Raw genomic sequence first — 6,389 nt, 5'->3', positions numbered from 1 at the left:
CCTGTGCAGAGGCTCGGGGGCTGCTCTCGCAAAAACCGGCTCCGGCCAAACCGTTGACAGCGTCAACATACCAGCCCGAGAGCTTGGGCCCCGACCGTGCACCCGGGCTACGGCCAGTTAGCATGAGGGAACGACCAGACCAGCCGAAGCATTACGCGAGGTATTAAGACCTCGAAGGAGTGTAACCACTCCTCCGAGGCCTCGGGGGCTACACCCGGCGGGTGCGCTCGCGCGCACCCACCGGAACAAAATGCAACCGAGAAAGGCTGGTCCCCTTGCAAAAAAGTGCGACGAAAGCCTCCAAGCGAGTGCTAACACTCCCTTCGAGGCTCGGGGGCTACTGTCGGGGACCATAATTAGGGGTACCCTCAAGACGCCTAATTCTCAGCTGGTAACCCCCATCAGCATAAAGCTGCAAAGGCCTGATGGGTACGATTAAGTCAGGGATCAGTCCACACGAGTGACTCCATCACCGCTTCACCCGAGCCTAGCCTCGGCCAAGGGCAGCCGACCTCGAGAGACTTCCGTCTCGCCCGAGGCCCCCCTTTTTACGGCGGACACATCACCGGCTCGCCCGAGGCCTTGGCTTCGCTCAGAAGCAACCCTGACTAAATCGCCACACCGACTGACCAAGTTGCAGGAGCATTTAACGCAAAGGTGGCCTGACACCTTTATCCTGACACGCCCCCCCCCCCCCCCCCGGCAGAGCCGAAGCGACCGCCGTCACTCCACCGCTCCACTGACCAGTCTGACAGAAGGACAGCGCCGCCTGCGCCACTCCGACTGCGGTGCCACTCGACAGAGTGAGTCTGACAGGCAGTCAGGCCTTGCCAAAGGCGCCACGGCGAACTCCGCTCCGCCCGACCCCAGGGCTCGGACTCGGGCTAAGACCCGGAAGACGGCGAACTCCGCTCCGCCCGACCCCAGGGCTCGGACTCGGGCTAAGACCCGGAAGACGGCGAACTCCGCTCCGCCCGACCCCAGGGCTCGGACTCGGGCTAAGACCCGGAAGACGGCGAACTCCGCTCCGCCCGACCCCAGGGCTCGGACTCGGGCTAAGACCCGGAAGACGGCGAACTCCGCTCCGCCCGACCCAGGGCTCGGACTCGGGCTAAGACCCAGAAGACGGCGAACTCCGCTCCGCCCGACCCCAGGGCTCGGACTCGGGCTCGGCCCCGGAAGATGACGAACTCCGCCTCGCCCGACCCCAGGGCTCGGACTCCGCCCTGGCCTCTGCCGAACGACTTCCGCCTCGCCCGACCCAGGGGCTCGGACTCGGCCTCGGCAACGGAAGACAGATTCGACCCCAGCTTCGGAGGAGCCCCCACGTCGCCCGGCCTCGGGCGCGGGCCCGCCACGTCAACAGGGAGCGCCATCACCACTCTACCCCGAGCCGACTCGGGCCGCAGAGAACAAGACCGGTGTCCCATCTGACCAGCTCCGCCAGATAGGCAATGATGGCGCCTCCCAAGCTCTATGACGGCGGCGGCTCTCAGCTCTCTTACGGAAGCAGGTGGACGTCAGCAAGGACTCGACCGCTCCGACAGCTGTCCTTCCGCCAAGCTCCGTTGCTCCTCCGACAGCCACGACATCACGCCAGCAGGGTGCCAAGATCTCTCCGGCTGCCACATTGGCATGTACTTAGGGCGCTAGCTCTCCCTCCGCTAGACACGTAGCACTCTGCTACACCCCCCATTGTACACCTGGATCCTCTCCTTACGACTATAAAAGGAAGGACCAGGGCCTTCTTAGAGAAGGTTGGCCGCGCGGGACCGAGGACGGGACATGCGCTCTCTTGGGGCCGCTCGCTTCCCTCACCCGCATGGACGCTTGTAACCCCCCTACTGCAAGCGCACCCGACCTGGGCGCGGGACGAACACGAAGGCCGCGGGACTTCCACCTCTCTCACGCTCGACTCCGGCCACCTCGCCTCTCCCCCCTTCGCGCTCGCCCACGCGCTCGACCCATCTGGGCTGGGGCACGCAGCACACTCACTCGTCGGCTTTGGGACCCCCCTGTCTCGAAACGCCGACAACCCTGTACCCACAAGTCATGTTACCCATCTGCCAAGGGGTCATGAGTCTCATACACCTCTACCAAGGAAGCGAGGTGTTGGGGGCCTTCGGCTTTCGAAGGTCCTCAAAAACATGATTTGACAATGTTTTCCAAGTGAAATATGTGAACAGGTATCTTTGGAATCGGGTTATGGGTATACAAGAGCATGGTCAGGACGAAGCTTGAGTGGGATGGAAGGCGGTTTTGACGAAGGATAAGATGATCACGAAGCTATGCACAGAAAAGCTTCGGCATGACAGCAGAAAAGAGGAACCGACTTAAAGATGAAAAGCCAAATTAGACCTCGAAGGATTACTATAGAGTTATTGATAAATGTAAAGGGCATTAATGTAATTCTACACGGGCTGCGCCCCATGCCTATAAATAGATGAACAATACTCCCGTACTGTTCACGCTGACTTGGCATTCGCTTTTCGCATCACGCCTGTATCTTTACTTTCCGTCAATCCGAAGGTACATTTATAATTTGTTATTATGGATATGATAATGCAAATAAAAAATAAGTTGATGATAATATCTATATTATTATTCGTATTTCATATATGCATTCTTCTTTATCATCTATCGAGCTTACGAACGTCTTTTCCTTCATAACCTTTGTCCGGAATTCATTATATCCGAAGGGACATAATGTCTTGAATGACGAAGGACTTTAACATTTAACACTTTTTATGTTGCCTTGTTTTTAACTCTTAGCATTTGAGAACAAGTCCCCAACATTGGCGCCCACCTCCGGTGAACTCACTTCCATTTTTTGAGTCTTGAACACCTTCGGCAAGCATCACCTTCGTCATGCCGCCGAAGAAAGCTCCAGGAACAGGGGCTGCCACTCTGCAGCCGCTGGACCCCAATCAGGATGTCCTTTATCTTAGGGAGGCCCGAAGCCAGAAGAGGAAGGCCACCAGTCCAACGCCTCCGGAGGACGACTTGGATCAAGAAATCCAAAACTTGGAGATGCTCCATCAACAGGTCCAACGGAAGAAGGAAAAGATGGCTCGTCTAGCTGACCTGCAAAGGCAGATAGACGAAGCCTCTGAAGAAGTTCGTCATCTTGCTCAAGATGACCAGAACCGAAGACCTCCGCACAGAGAGCTTCATCAGGAGGGCTTCTACAACGAGGACGACTGGTATGAAGATTTCCATCATGGAAATTTTGCTTTTGACGATACTTCTCCTCTGTCAACAGAACTGCAGGCTACACCTTGGCCCCAATCTTACAAGCCACCCCAGCTCCCCATGTACGACGGTCATTCAGACCCGAAGCAATTCTTGATGAGCTATGAAGCAACCATATCTTCGTATGGTGGTAATACTGCAGTCATGGCAAAGTCTTTCGTCATGGCTGTCAAGAGTGTTGCACAAACCTGGTATTCCTCTCTTCGGCCAGGAACAATCACCTCATGGCAAAAGCTGAAGGACATGCTGATAACCAGCTTCCAAGGGTTTCAAACGAAGCCGGTCACTGCTCAAGCTTTATTTCAGTGCACCCAGGACCACGAAGAATACCTTCAGGCGTATGTCCGAAGGTTCCTGCGTCTGAGGGCACAAGCACCAACAATGCCCAATGAAATTGTCATTGAGGCCATGATCAAGGGACTTCGGCCAGGACCTTCAGCTCAATACTTTGCCAGGAAGCCTCCTCAAACTTTGGAGAAGCTGCTCTAGAAGATGGACGAGTATATTCGAGCTGACAATGACTTTCGCCAAAGAAGGGAGGAAGCATTCAGGTTCTCTGAAATGACCAGGGGCTTCGGAGGAAGATTCCATCCGGGGCACGTCAGGTCAATTCACAACTCTACTCAAAGTGATGATAGAGGGAGTCAACAGCAAAGGCCACAGTACTCCTCGCAAGCTTCGGGGTAGCAGCAAAGCTCTTTCCGGCCGCCAGCACCAAGGGGCAGAGGCGCCAGGGGCTTCGGGGGAAGATTTGGGGATCAGCCAAGAAAAATTTACTGCCTATTCTGTGGTGAAGACAAGGGCCATACCACCAGGATGTGCCATGTTACCATCCAGAAGCAAAAGGAGATAGCAGAAGCTGCAGCGCAACAGAGTCAGCCGAAGCAAGTCATGCATACTGCTTCGTACCATTCGCCTTACATTCCAGAATATGTAGGCAATCACCCTGCAGCTTCTGTTGCTTCGGCAAGCCAACCCCAAGCATCTTGGCAACAGCCTCCACTGCCACCACCAACGCAACGAGGTCAGCAGCCAGAAGGGAGTCAGCATACTCACCTCCAGCGGGATTTCAGAGAGGAGTCCGAAGCTCGCACAGTCAATAGCACTGTGCCAGAGTCAAAGCATATTTACTGACAAATATCCTACCTCGACAGCAGCTTTTCGCATTTTCGCATTCAGTATTACTTTCTTTTTAATAAGGAACAATTATGGGAAGTTTAAGTGCTTTCTATCGTTTTTCAATCTCTTGTAACAGTTTCGCTTTTTACCATAATGAAAATATATCTTCTCCATAGGCTTAAGTTGCTGAAGCTTAAGAGGTTATGGTGGCAAGGAGGACCTTCGAGTTATCAAAAAATTATTTTAAAGGAACGCAGTGTAAATTCTTCAACGCAGCAAAAAGTCGTTCCTAATGGAGCGCAGTGTAAGTTTTCTGCTCAAAAGTCGTTCCGAAGGGAATGCAGAGCTTACAGCGAAAAATAAACGCTGATTCCACTGAAAGTAAAAGGCGAAGAAGCTCCTAAGGGAGGCTTACAGCGAAAAATAAGCGCTGATTCCGCTGAAAGTAAAAGGCGAAGAAGCTCCTAAGGGAGGCTTACAGTGAAAAATAAACGCTGATTCCGCTGAAGTAAAAGGCGAAGAAGCTCCTAAGGGAGGCTTACAGTGAAAAATAAATGTCAAGCTTTGGCAAATATCATCTTGCATAACATCACATCATTACATCATTTGCATAGCATAACATCATACATCATATTGCATCAACAACGCAAGAAGGGGGTCTTGATATTCGAAGATTGTTTTGAAAGAAATAGTGACAAGGCACAAAAAATAGCTATTGAAGAGTTATACCTTCGCCAAACTCTGAAATGGAAAGATCTATTAATTATTGATTTTACGAGGATTGGTTACTGATGAGAACACGGATATTATTTACGAAGCATGAAAAGAAGGGAAGGTGTTTTTTCGCCGAAGACTCAAAAACGGTATGTATATGATGTTTCATGCATCATAAAGAGTAGAACAGCTAATATATTACATTCAAAGGTACAAAGTATTACACACAACAAATGTTACATTCTAAATGTTTTTTACAATAACAGCTAATCTTCCCTTAGAACTATCTCTGCAGCTTCATTTAGTAGTTGATCAACAACTTTATTCATGATAGCTTCGGCCATTTTCCTAATTTCGTCGTCCCCCTTCGCGTGGGGGTCCGCAGATGGCTCGACGGAGTCTGAGGGAGGAGAAGATACGGCTATATTACTATTACAAACCGTGAACAAGTTCGAAATCAAAAAATTACAACAAAGAGCCAAAAACCACTAATCAATACCTATTTGCCCTTCGGGCTCTGCGCTTTTCTCAGCAGCCTCTGCTACTTTTCTAGCATCATGAATGCCTTTTTCGCTTTTTCGAATAATTTCCTGGGCCATTTCCCGGCCACCATTGTCCCAGATGTCAGTGAAAAATTTTCCACCGACCAGGCTTGCTTCGGCCGAGGGGTCTTTTATATCTTCGGAGGATAAGGCGGTTTCGGATTGTGCCAAAGAATTCACATGCTCACAACCTTTCCTCTCCAAAATAGTAGCAATCCCACTGGCACCCGAAAAGGCACATATGTCTCCGCGGCTATTCAAAATTTCCTCAAAGGCCTCAGCTTCATGACTAATCCATTCAATTGGGTCTTCGGGGTCATCTCTTGTGAAGTTTTCCTCGCTCGAGAATGCGCCAACGCTGGCGAAGCTGGTTTTAATTTTCTTAGCGCATTCTATAGATTTGTTATAGCACCTTTTCTTGGATGCACGAAGCTCTTCAACGTTTCTTTCTAAATGACTTGTCCACTGATCACTAAGTTCTTGTTTCGTCTCTTCAAGTATGCGTTCTTCTTTAGCTCTGGCTAGCTGTTTCCGAAGATCCTCAATTTCACGCTTCTGAGCCTCAGCTTGAGCTTTAGAAGTAGCTTTGTCTTCCTTTATTTTATCCACCAATGTAAGCAGAATTTTATCTTTTTCCAAAGCTTCGTTCCTCAGCTTAATAACCTCTGTTCGCAGGTTGTTGAAAGCAATATTATAGCTCTTGTCTTCGGCATTCTTTTGCGCTCTCAAAGCGTTGCTAAGTATTAAACCCTATATGAGAAG

This window comes from Zea mays, chromosome 9 (assembly GCF_902167145.1).
Source record: "Zea mays cultivar B73 chromosome 9, Zm-B73-REFERENCE-NAM-5.0, whole genome shotgun sequence".
Taxonomy (NCBI): Eukaryota; Viridiplantae; Streptophyta; class Magnoliopsida; order Poales; family Poaceae; genus Zea; species Zea mays.
The sequence above is the reverse complement of the archived record's forward strand: the minus strand, read 5'-3'. Positions refer to the sequence as shown.